Source organism: Triturus cristatus, chromosome 3_1 (assembly GCF_964204655.1).
Source record: "Triturus cristatus chromosome 3_1, aTriCri1.1, whole genome shotgun sequence".
In the NCBI taxonomy this organism is placed as follows: Eukaryota; Metazoa; Chordata; class Amphibia; order Caudata; family Salamandridae; genus Triturus; species Triturus cristatus.
In genome coordinates this window covers 212,755,401-212,768,659 of record NC_140583.1, presented here as the reverse complement: position 1 = coordinate 212,768,659, position 13,259 = coordinate 212,755,401, and the positions used below count along the sequence as shown (strand labels likewise).

General features: G+C 45.9%; 1 protein-coding gene across 3 annotated transcripts in view; it reads right to left on the bottom strand.

The window, feature by feature from the left end:
* Positions 1-13,259, bottom strand: part of SCAPER (S-phase cyclin A associated protein in the ER) — a 3,109,515-nt gene that overhangs the window by 2,733,580 nt on the left and 362,676 nt on the right. The window lies entirely within an intron of this gene.

Sequence of the window (13,259 nt, the reverse complement as noted above, 5' to 3'; positions counted from 1 at the left end):
TTCTTATCTGGCCTAAACAGAGGTGGAGTGTGTAATACTTACTGAAAGAGAAGTCCCAGGCCAGAAGTTGCAACACAGAGGGAGGCAGAGGCCCATGGCGAGAGCATGGCGCTGCCGAGGCAACATGGATTTACAAGGTGCACCGGGGACAGTTGTAAGAAAAAGATGGAAACACCGAGATTGCGCCTTAACCAGGGGCTTTAAAAAAACCAATATGGCACACCTTGGCGGGTAGCTGGAGATGGGTATCACCAGTGATGAGACTTTGACTCTCGAGGTTACCCACTGGTGAGACCAGGAAGTTTAGTACACTTCCAGTCTTGAATGGCTCCCCAATTCTGAATGAGTGGCAAAAGCACTCCAAACACAGCACCACCTGTACATTGAGTTCTGAACGGAAGCCTCACCCCTGCAGTTAGTCTTTCAGACCTTGTTGCCTCCGTGCTCCACGGCAGAGAGGAGGCAAAACACATGGGTATGGATTTTTGGGTGGCAAGGGTAATTTTAGGGTGGATATGGGTCTTTGGGTGGCAAGGTTATTTCTTAGGTTTTGGGTGGGTATGGGTTTTTGAGTGGCAAGGGTAATTTTAGGATTTAGGGTGGGTATGGGTTTTTGGGATTGCCAGAGTAATTTTAGGGTTTAGGGTGTGTATGGTATTTTGGGGGCAAGAGTAATTTTAGGATTTAGGGTAGGTATGGGTTTTTGGGTGGAAAGGGATTTTTTAGGGTTTAGGGTGGGTGTGGGTTTTTGGGTGGCAAGGGAAATTTTAGAGGTTTGGGTGGGTATGGGTTTTTGAGTGGCAAGCGTAATTTTAGGTTGGGTATGGGTTTATGGGTGGCAAGTGTATTTTTAGGGTTAAGGGTGGGTATGGGTTTTTGGGTGGCAAGGGTTATTTTAGGGTGGGTGTGGGTTTTTGGGTGGCAAGGGTAATTCTAGGGTAGGTATAGGTTTTTGGGGACTGCAAGGGTATTTTTAGGGTGTAGGGTGGGTGTTGGTATTTGGGTGTGGGTGGAAAGGGAATATTTAAGTTTTGGGGTGGGTGTAGGTTTTTGGGTGGAGAGGGATTTTAGAACATTAATAGTGAGCATAGGGGTGTGTGTGTGTGTATATATATATATATATATATATATAGATACCAATCCCGATACGTGAATAGGGGCTGTCAAAAAGGGCGGTCCTCGCACAGGGTATCGGTACCCTGAAATATAAAGCTCCACAGTTCTTCAAGTTTTCAAAAGAACGCAAGGACACCTTGGAATGCAGTGAATAATACCGACTGCATATATATATATATATATATATATATATATATATATATATATATATAAAACACGTGCGCTCTCAGGAGAAAAACCACAAACGAGAGTAATACAGGAAAGGGGTGTTTAATCCACAACGCGTTTCAGCTCGAAAGCCTTGTTCAAGGCTTTCGAGCTGAAACGCGTTGTGGATTAAACACCCCTTTCCTGTATTACTCTCGTTTGTGGTTTTTCTCCTGAGAGCGCACGTGGATTGCTTTGCAGTTTTTGGGATTGAATTTACCGGCACGCTACGCCGGAGTGTGCGCCACCTCCCCCTTTTGGGTCCCAGCAGTCGGAAGGAGCAATATTGGATATGTATGTATGTATGTATGTATGTATGTATGTATGTATGTATGTATATATATATATATATATATATATATATATATATATAAAATCGCTCCCGCTGCACCTCCAAACCAGCGCACTCAAAAGACGGGTTCTTCAAAACGCGAAGGTGCGTTCGCGTTAATAAATGTGCGCTCAGTCCCAGTCACATCAAGAACTCGGGAAAGCACTCACGGGACACTTCTGCAGTTCTTAGGTCGTTTATTGCATAGCGAGCATGGAAAACATGACGCGTTTCGGCTATGCCTTAGTCTGATGTTTTACAAATTATTTTTTTAAATGGATACATTTTAAAGCCGTCAATAAATCACAACTGATGCGACAATTAGATGGAGGGGTGATCATCCATCATCACCCCTCCAACCAGCTACCCCTGAGTAGTTCACCTGTGCAGCCCTGTTATAAAATCATAAAGCTTTTGCTTGGTTGAATTAATATACATATAACAAAATTGAAATGATACAACACTAATAATATTAGTAGCTCTCAATGCGTTTTATTGAACAGAAGTACCTCTCAAAGGTTGGAGACCCTTGCCCTAAGGTCTTTCCTAGGTGTTTCAGGCAAGGGTGGGGGGGGTGTCCTGTAAATGTATCCAGGGTCCTTATAAAACATATTTTATAAGCCCTGGTGTTGGGAGAAATTGCCCAGTTATTTTTCCCCATTGCAGATCCCCAGCCATATAAGTTAACATGGCAAGTAGGTATTCATTAATAACTAAATATAGGCGCGTCATAAAATATCATTCAAGAAGTCAGTAGAATGGTATTGATAAATCCAACCATATGCGATTGTTGAATTTATCCTAAAATATACAGACAAGAAGGTAAGACTTTCTTGACTGTAATCCAAAATTCAGCCTTCGAGCGTTATGACCTTATTGGCCAGAGTTAAGTGGATTAGCCAGGCTGCTTTGATTTGGTAATAAATAGCCCATGGAATCAGAGAGCCATACTGGGAGGCGAAGGGTTCTGCTACAGAGGAATACTATGGCAAGGGGAGGGGTCGTAAAACATACTTTTCAAAGTGAGGAGGGGACATATTCATGTAAGTCAGGTCCAGTTACAGCCCTATCCTTTTAACCCAGCCAGATGATAGGCTTAAGGAAGGAATTTGCAGATGTTAAGGGAAGGGAGACTATGGAGCTGGACCACCCTGTAGGCTGGTTTAGCTAGCTCTTCTCTCTCTGCTGGAAAATCCGCCATATTGAATTTTGGAGCAATGGTACTCTCTGGGAGACTACAGGGCCACACTTTGGAGGATGTGGTCATACCCTGGGGTGTTGCCCTGCACCTCATTGGACAGGAGTGCCCTCCTGTTTGACCCAGAGAACTTGGAATAAGTATCTGAGAGGGAGAGAGCCTCTCAGCTATGCTGCTTGAAACTGAAAGAAGAAGGACTGCCAAGCTGGAAACTTGATTTGCAAACTCAGGCCCTGCACTCTGAAAAGACTGTGCCTGCTGAATTATCTGTAACTACAGCACTTCGGATGTTCCTTGCTTCAAGAGGAATAAAGAGTGAACGCCAAGCTGGAAACTTGATTTGCACCATCAGGCCCTGCATTCTGACTGACTGCCCTGTTTGTTGCAGTACCACATAAGAGTGGTGTTGCCCATGAACACTAGAATTAGCTTTCCTTTGATTGAAGCAAGAATGGCTTTTAATTTCAAGTGAATCATTTGGAGCTCCAGCAAGTTGATGTGGAGTCTGGATTCTGCCAGAGTCCTCTGATCTCCATCCCTCATAGATGGCCACCCCATCCCAGGAATGATGCATCTGTCCCTACAGTGTGACCTGGTTGGGGAAGGGAGAGTGGTCTGCCTCTGACCCAATCGCGGTTGGTCAGCCACCATTGAAGTGCTTGCACAGGTTCCTCCGAGATCTGGACCATGTCAAAGAGATTCCCCTGATGCTGCGCCCACAGGAACTTCAGGTCCTATTGCAGAGCCTGAATACGCCATCTGGCATGTGTCACAAGCAGGATGCAGAAGGCAATGAGGCCCAGCAGCCTCAGAGTCATTCTCACTGAAATCCAGGATACAGGCTGAAACATCAGTATCACAGCTTGGATATCCTGGACTCGCCGTTCGGGAGGATAGGCCCGAAAGTGAACTGTGTCCAGAACACCACTGATGGAAGGGAGCTTCTGAGAAGGAGTCAGGTGTGACTTTGGCCATAGTCTGGAGGTGGTGGATGACAGTTTGGGGCGAGTTTGTCTTCAACAGCCAGTCTTCGAGATAGGAGAAGACTGACACCACTGATATGCGCAGATGGGCTACGACCACCACCATCACTTTGTTGAATATCCAAGGGGCGCTGGTAAGGCCAAAGGGGAGCATGGTAAAGTGCTCATGGGCTACCATAAACGGCAGATAGCGCTGTTGGGCCGACAGGACGGGAATGTGAAAATAAGCATACCATAAGTACAACACTACCATCCAGTCTCCTGGGTCAAGACCTGAGCCAGAGTGAGCATCTTGAACGTTACCTTTTTGAGGCAGTAGTTGTGGGCTCGTAGATCTACAATAGGGCGAAGACCCTTGTCCTTTTTGGGGACCAGAAAGTAGTGAGAATAACAACCACAAGCCTACTTCTGGCTCAAGAACCATTTCTATGGCTTCCTTGGCCAAACGAGTCATGAGTTCCTCTTTAAGCAAAGTCAGGTGGGTTTGTCTTAAGCTTCGGACTATTTGAAGAACCCATCTGTACAACATGCCAGTGGTTGAGGTGATGGTTGATCCTGCCATTAACTTGCTGCCCATGATCTTGAAAGGCCAGACTAGGAGCGTTCGGAGGCTGGCTCTGTGGGGACGTAGAGTGAGGGGGAGGGCGGGAGAGTTGTGTCAAGACCACAACGAATAGCAATTTGGCTGCATCTCTTCTGTCGAATACCGCTTGGGAGAGGATGGCCCAGGCCTCCTCCGTGACCTGAAGCAGCACCCGTGCAACCGTTTCATTAATGGGAGTAACAGCCCAGTAGGCTTGTGGTGTTCACCAACCGGAATGCAAGATGGACGGAAGAGAACATTTTCTTACACCAACTATCCAGCCTCTTGGATTCCCTGTCCGGGAGTGTAGAAGGGAATGACCTGTGATGTAGATGCTTGGACCACCAAGCTCTTGGGGTTAGGGTGGTTGATGAGGAGATTTAGGTCGCCCAGTGCAGAGCGATGGCAGCAGGTGATTGTCCTATTCACAGGAGTCCCTGTGCTAGGCTTGGACCAGGCAACCTCAGATAGTTAAATATCCCAAAAGGTTTAATTAATGTAGCTAAATATTGCAATTTGTCTGTCAATCTAATCTGATGGTAAACAGCCTTTAAATCAATGATATAAAAATACAGGCATTTCCTATCTGTGCTAGCATCTCCTATACTTTCGGTAATGGCTGACACTCCACAATGATGTTATTGTTCAGAGAGCGATAACAATACTTGATACCCACGCCGAACATTCCACAGGAGCAATGACGGTCTCCACACACATTCTGTCTAGTAATACTTTCAAAACCTTTCGGACACTCAAAGGCACAATCCCGACTTTATGACGGACCGGTTTTGCGTTCTCTTTCAACCATATATCATGTAAAATTTCTCACACCCAATTTCATCCTTGAAAACCTTGTCATAGTCTTTCAATAAAACCTAAATGTTCTCCACATTACAAGTGTTAATGTTCAATAATGGAGGTTTAACTTTAAAAGACTCCAAATCTTGTGAATTCACCTCCATCCAGTCAGGGTCCAATTGTACAGGTTAATGGTATTAAAATTATTCCCAGGGGAGGAGCCTAGCGCTTGACCAAGATGGCCGCGTGAGCTCTGAGCTCCCGAGACCCTAGCGCCCTCCGTCGACTATCCTGTCTCTAATCCTGTCGGTATGCATGGCATCGTGTGGATGACCTGTCAGGGAGGCGATTGATGCTACCCGCGGTCGGATCGCCCACCGGGAACCGGACAGATTGCGGCCTATCTCCGAGGGATGCCAGGGGCTAGAGTTGGCAGGATGCCCGACTTCTAGTTGAACAACAACGGCCAGGCGAGGTGTGAACTGTCGGACGGAGGTCCCCGTCCTTTCACTTTCGCTTTCTCTCCCTTTGTCAGCCCTGCCCCTGGAGAGCTCTTGGTGGCTTTATTACCCTATGGACGCTCTGCAGGCTACTCTGGTGGCCCACTGCAGAACTGATCACTCCTGATTCCTTTCATTGAGAGGGACCCGTCTTATCTGAACCGACCTGCTTGGTATCAACCATGTCGGGCAAAGCAGAGGTGGATCGGCTGAAGGCTAAGTCTACCAGGCGGGGAGCCTATACCCAAGTCAATAGTATGGACCGCTATGCTCTGCAGAAGGGATCACCGAGTGGGTCGAGCCAGTCGCCGGATACCCAGAAGGCGGCCTCGCCTTTGGCCCCGGAGCTCTCACTACAGGATGTCATGGGCGCGCTCGAAGGGATGCAGACTTCGATTGGGAGACAGTTTGATACCCTGGCGCATAAGGTGGATGCCATCTTGGTGGATGTTAACCTGATCCGTGCGGACTTGGGCAAAACGAATGAACGGGTTAGGACCCTGGACCTTAAGACCACGGGCCTCACCGATGATGTCACGGAACTGCAGATCGAGGTGCGTAAGCTGAGGACCGAGAGTGATCTCGCCGCCCGCCGGCTGGAGGACTTTGAGAGCCGGGCCAGGCGCAACAACGTGCGCGTCATCGGGGTCCCGGAGTCCTCGGATGAGGCTTCGGTTGACCTGCTTGTCGAGGACTTGGTGCTTAATCATCTGCAGCCTAAGGGTCTTGGAAAGTTCTTTGCGGTTGAAAGGGCCCATAGAGTGCCGGGTGGGAGGCCCAAGGTGGGTGCCCCACCAAGGCCGATCGTCGCTCGGCTCTTTCATTTTCGAGATCGGGACGCTATCCTGCAAGCATCGAGGGTGATGGGCCCGGTCCCCTTCCAGAACGCGTCGGTGAATTTCTATCCGGACTTCACCCAGCAGGTGCAGAGGCAGAGACAGGGCTTTCTGGGGGTGAAGAGGCGGCTCCGGGAGAGGGATCTGAAGTATGCCATGCTCTTCCCTGCCAGATTACGTGTGGTGCACGAAGATCGGACATTCTTCTTTGACTCTCCTGTTATGGCCGATGAATGGCTGGACGCTTTGCCCCGGCGACGGACGGGGGAGGACATTGCCGAGGATGGGGACAGTGGCCGGGATGGGCAGGGCTGATTTTTCGGAGCCGGTCTGACTCGATTTGGCTATATTTGAAGACTTGAATAGAGTGCAGTCAATGCGGAGGGCTGCGGGAGGACGAGGGGTGCTCTTTTCCTCCCTTAGGGTACTTTTTGTAGATTTGGGGTTTTGTAGGGTGACAGGCACACTGCAAGTTGGGGGGGCTTTGTAAGCTGCAGCAGGGGTGCAGGGTGGGGGGGGTTTCTGGGATTTTGGGTTTGTTGTTGGGGGGTTTATTTCTGCAAGGCATGGTGATTCTTTCCATGGTGGCTCTTCGGGTGTGGGGTGGGCCTCTTTACGTTTGAGGATGGGGGGTAGGGGTTTAAGTGTTATAAGCTGGAATGTTAATGGTTTGGGGGATCGCATTAAGCGTGGGATTGTTTTGCAATTCTTGAAACGGTCAATGCCGGATGTTGCCCTGCTGCAGGAGACGCATCTTATAGGTAATACGTGCTACGCTCTGAATAGGAAGGGTTATAAATTCATAGTAAGAAGAAAACAGAAATGGGCGCACTCCGTGTGTTAAACAAAGTAGTTCAGTTGGTCAAGTCGCAGGTGCAGGACGAGTCAGTCCCCCTGGGTTGGGACCGATGAAATAGGGTAAGCACACTCCTGGAGGGGGAGGGTGTCACTCGTTGCACTCAGAAGAGAGAGTCAATTCTCCTTATCCAAAGGTATAGTTCCAAGAACTGAAACCGGTTGTTCAAAGTCAATTGAGTTTTATTGTTCAATCAAAAATGTAGAATTGTCATCATTCTATCAATCTCAACTTGTATATCAAGAGTTCAATTATTCATTACTCAAATGCCCAATGCATTTCGGGCCGTTGGAGCCCTTCATCAGGGGCGGCACTGTGGAGGAGACAAGGGAGCAGCACTCATTTATCACGTTTAAAGATACATACCAAATTAGGCATAACAACCTAAAACATTGTTTGTGCAGCGAGTTGCGGTGCAACGATAAAGTTTTTTTAGAATTAAAGGGTAAAAGAAACTGTGGGGTGAGAGAAACTGGTGGTGTTGATGAGCGTATTCAAATTAAAACAGGTTTCCGTTATAAACCACCGAGTGTGTTAGCGTAAGTAAATGGGATCGAACACTGTTCGTAGCTAAGAAACGCGTGTTTAAGGAGTGTATTGGTGACGAACAAACATGCTATGTCCGGAGGAGGAAAAACTGATAGAGTGCAAGTTTACAAAGGTCGAAGGATATTAAAACGTGGGTCGCTGGGGTGAAAAGTGGCTCGAAAAAATGCTCGAGTCGAGCGGTCTCAGGGCGTAAGGTGTTCACTTACGTTCGAGTCTTAAAGTCGAATTCCCATCACTCGACAGGACGTCGCTCACGGGTGCTGCGGCAGTAGTGAGGTTAGTAGATCGTAATCAGGTGATCAAGGGACGTAACCATTTAAAAGAGAGTGAATCGCGCGTATACATGAACTACAAAGATAGACATAGAAGATAGATTTGTAGTTCGTAACATCGCTGATGTGGGTGAAAAGGGTCGTCGAAGTGCGTTAAAAAAAATTTTTTACAAATTTAGTGAAGAAGAGTAAGCGGTCTAAAAACACCTTAATTACATAATGAAAAATGTAATGAATGTAATAAAGTAAAGCAAAGTAAATTGGAGGGAAACCTGGTCATAATCAAGCAAAAGTGAATGAGCAGTGAAGACCAGAGGTACATGTAGTATACAGTCATCAGCTCTTCAATGTAGGAGATCAAATTACAAATAGCAGCCTAGATCATAACGTTCATTTAAACCCTTAGGCTGGGTGGAATTCAGTTTGTGGATCCAATAGATTTCTCTCTGTAACAGAAATCTGTTGTTGTCTCGTCCTTTCAAAATAGGAACCTGTTCAAGGATCAGGAAGCGGAGTTGACAGATGTTGTGGTGATGTTCATGAAAATGAGTCGCGATAGGTGATTTTGCCTGTTGCGTTCTTATATTGCTTTTGTGTTCATTTATTCGAACGCGAATTTTTCTTTCGGTTTTGCCCACGTATGCGAGGCCACATGGGCATTTCAGTAGGTAAATGACATTTTGGCTGTTGCAGGTAGCAGTAACTCTGAGCTTAATGGGGTAACCATGTAGTGGGTGTTGGATGGTAGATCCCTTAATGATACAATTACAGTTGCCGCAATTAAAACAAGGTTGAGTGCCTTTGTAGGGACTTGTGGTGGACTCCCGGGTTTTGGAAAGGATTTGTTTGAGGTTGCGTGATCGTTGATACGCGAATCTGGGAGGTATTTCGAAGATGTTGTTAAAGTCCGCCTCAGTGCTTAACATGGGCCAGTATCTCAGTATAGTTTTCTTGATGGTAAAACTCTCGGTGGAGTATTTGGACACGAATGTCATTCTCTGCGGTGTAGACAAAGTTTGTTTGGGTTGAAGGAGTGTTTGTCGAGAAATTTTGTCTGTCTTCAGTATTGCTTTTTCCAAAATGTCACTCGGGTATTTGCGTTGTTGGAATTTGGAGATACACATGTTTTTGCTAGACTCATACAAATCATTCGTGCTGGAAATCCTTTTAAGTCGGAGTAGTTGTGAATATGGCAGGTGGTTTTTTAGTGATGGCTGGTGAAAACTGTGGAAGTGAAGGAGGTTATTGCGGTCTGTAGGTTTAGTGTACACTTGGGTAGTGAGATTGCCTTGTTGGATGGTAACACGAGTGTCCAAGAAAGTTATAGATTCTGTATTGATGAGATGAGTAAATTCAATGCGTTGGTCGATGGTGTTGAGTGTTAGAATGAGAGATTCTAGTTGTTGAATTGGACCATTCCACAAAAGAAAAATGTCGTCTATGTACCTTTTATAGAGGATCAGATGTTCAATCCAGTCATTGTTGGTTAAAATGTTATCCAGTTCAAATCTGTACATGTACAGGTTTGCATACGATGGGGCAGCGCAATTTCCCATGGAAGTGCCTGAACATTGAATGTAGAAAGTGTTAGACCATTCAAAATAGCTGTGATACAGCGTGAAATGCATAAGTTCCATGAGGAACACTTTAAGATCGTTGGGTTTGTCTGTGTTGATCAAACAAGATTCAATAGCTTCAATCCCTTTATCATGTGGGATGGAGGTGTAAAGTGATTTCACATCAATTGTGCATAAGATGGTATCTGTGGTTATTGATCCACGAATGGATTCCAAGATGTTAAGGAAATCAGTTGTGTCCTTTATGTAGGTGGTCATAGATTGTACTGAAGCCTGAAGGTGTTTATCCAAATATTTTCCAATTGGTTCATGGAGTGAGTTAATGGTAGAGACAATGGGTCTGAACGGAGGTTTTGTGGCATGCTTATGGATCTTAGGCAGCATGTAAATGTAAGGAATAGATGGGTTGATTTTGATGAGATATTTTTTGTCTTCTTCAGAAATGGTACCGTTTTCAAGGGCAGTGTTGATGATGGTTTTGAGAATGTCAAGAAAATTATTTGTAGGGTCAGTGGGTACGGGCATGTATGTTCGTGTGTCCTTAACATGTTCATTCACACTTTCAACGTAAAAGGTTGTGTCCATTATTACTAGTGCCCCTCCTTTATCAGCTTGACGAATGGTAATTTCAGACCTGTTAGCAAGTGTGTTGAGAATTTGTTCTTCTTTTTTGGTGATATTCTTGAATTTGTTTTTGTGATGGTAACCAATTTTTTGGAACTCCTTTAAAACGATTGTCCCGAAAGCATCAAGTACTTTATGACTGATCGGTGCATTGTAGGTGCTTTTATTCCAAACCTACAGACCGCAATAACCTCCTTCACTTCCACAGTTTTCACCAGCCATCACTAAAAAACCACCTGCCATATTCACAACTACTCCGACTTAAAAGGATTTCCAGCACGAATGATTTGTATGAGTCTAGCAAAAACATGTGTATCTCCAAATTCCAACAACGCAAATACCCGAGTGACATTTTGGAAAAAGCAATACTGAAGACAGACAAAATTTCTCGACAAACACTCCTTCAACCCAAACAAACTTTGTCTACACCGCAGAGAATGACATTCGTGTCCAAATACTCCACCGAGAGTTTTACCATCAAGAAAACTATACTGAGATACTGGCCCATGTTAAGCACTGAGGCGGACTTTAACAACATCTTCGAAATACCTCCCAGATTCGCGTATCAACGATCACGCAACCTCAAACAAATCCTTTCCAAAACCCGGGAGTCCACCACAAGTCCCTACAAAGGCACTCAACCTTGTTTTAATTGCGGCAACTGTAATTGTATCATTAAGGGATCTACCATCCAACACCCACTACATGGTTACCCCATTAAGCTCAGAGTTACTGCTACCTGCAACAGCCAAAATGTCATTTACCTACTGAAATGCCCATGTGGCCTCGCATACGTGGGCAAAACCGAAAGAAAAATTCGCGTTCGAATAAATGAACACAAAAGCAATATAAGAACGCAACAGGCAAAATCACCTATCGCGACTCATTTTCATGAACATCACCACAACATCTGTCAACTCCGCTTCCTGATCCTTGAACAGGTTCCTATTTTGAAAGGACGAGACAACAACAGATTTCTGTTACAGAGAGAAATCTATTGGATCCACAAACTGAATTCCACCCAGCCTAAGGGTTTAAATGAACGTTATGATCTAGGCTGCTATTTGTAATTTGATCTCCTACATTGAAGAGCTGATGACTGTATACTACATGTACCTCTGGTCTTCACTGCTCATTCACTTTTGCTTGATTATGACCAGGTTTCCCTCCAATTTACTTTGCTTTACTTTATTACATTCATTACATTTTTCATTATGTAATTAAGGTGTTTTTAGACCGCTTACTCTTCTTCACTAAATTTGTAAAAAATTTTTTTTTAACGCACTTCGACGACCCTTTTCACCCACATCAGCGATGTTACGAACTACAAATCTATCTTCTATGTCTATCTTTGTAGTTCATGTATACGCGCGATTCACTCTCTTTTAAATGGTTACGTCCCTTGATCACCTGATTACGATCTACTAACCTCACTACTGCCGCAGCACCCGTGAGCGACGTCCTGTCGAGTGATGGGAATTCGACTTTAAGACTCGAACGTAAGTGAACACCTTACGCCCTGAGACCGCTCGACTCGAGCATTTTTTCGAGCCACTTTTCACCCCAGCGACCCACGTTTTAATATCCTTCGACCTTTGTAAACTTGCACTCTATCAGTTTTTCCTCCTCCGGACATAGCATGTTTGTTCGTCACCAATACACTCCTTAAACACGCGTTTCTTAGCTACGAACAGTGTTCGATCCCATTTACTTACGCTAACACACTCGGTGGTTTATAACGGAAACCTGTTTTAATTTGAATACGCTCATCAACACCACCAGTTTCTCTCACCCCACAGTTTCTTTTACCCTTTAATTCTAAAAAAACTTTATCGTTGCACCGCAACTCGCTGCACAAACAATGTTTTAGGTTGTTATGCCTAATTTGGTATGTATCTTTAAACGTGATAAATGAGTGCTGCTCCCTTGTCTCCTCCACAGTGCCGCCCCTGATGAAGGGCTCCAACGGCCCGAAATGCATTGGGCATTTGAGTAATGAATAATTGAACTCTTGATATACAAGTTGAGATTGATAGAATGATGACAATTCTACATTTTTGATTGAACAATAAAACTCAATTGACTTTGAACAACCGGTTTCAGTTCTTGGAACTATACCTTTGGATAAGGAGAATTGACTCTCTCTTCTGAGTGCAACGAGTGACACCCTCCCCCTCCAGGAGTGTGCTTACCCTATAAATTCATAGCACATTCGGGATTCTCCTCTGGGTCCAGGGGTGTGGGCATCCTAGTCAGAGCCTCGCTACCATTTGAGGTGGACTCCACCATTGTTGATGATAGGGGGAGGTTTGTGGCGGTGGCGGGGCGGTGGGAAGGAAGAACTTTGGTTTTAGTTTCGGTTTATGTCCCGCCGGCCCTGCAGGCCTCCACGTTCACAGATCTGGGTAGGGCCCTGCTAGATCTCCCGGGGGGTATGCTTGTGGTGGGAGGTGATTTCAACGCTGTTGGCTCCGGCCTGCTGGATAGATACCCGCCCAGAGACACAGGGGGGGCTCAGAAGTGGCTTCCAGACTTCCTAGACACGCTTGGCCTGATAGACTGCTGGAGGCTCCGGCACCCCACACAGAGCCAATACACGTTCCACTCCGGGGCACATGGTAGTCTTTCCAGGATTGATTACCTACTCACTCTGGCTGCGCATGCCTCATTGGTCTCCGAGGCGAGGCACATGGCGCGTGGTATATCTGACCATTCGCCAGTGTGGATCCGGCTGGATCTAGGTCGGGAGGGAGGAGGAAGGGTGGCCCCTATCAACCCGTGGTATTTCCGAGACCCCAAGATGCGCAGCGCGCTGGTAAAGAGAGTAGA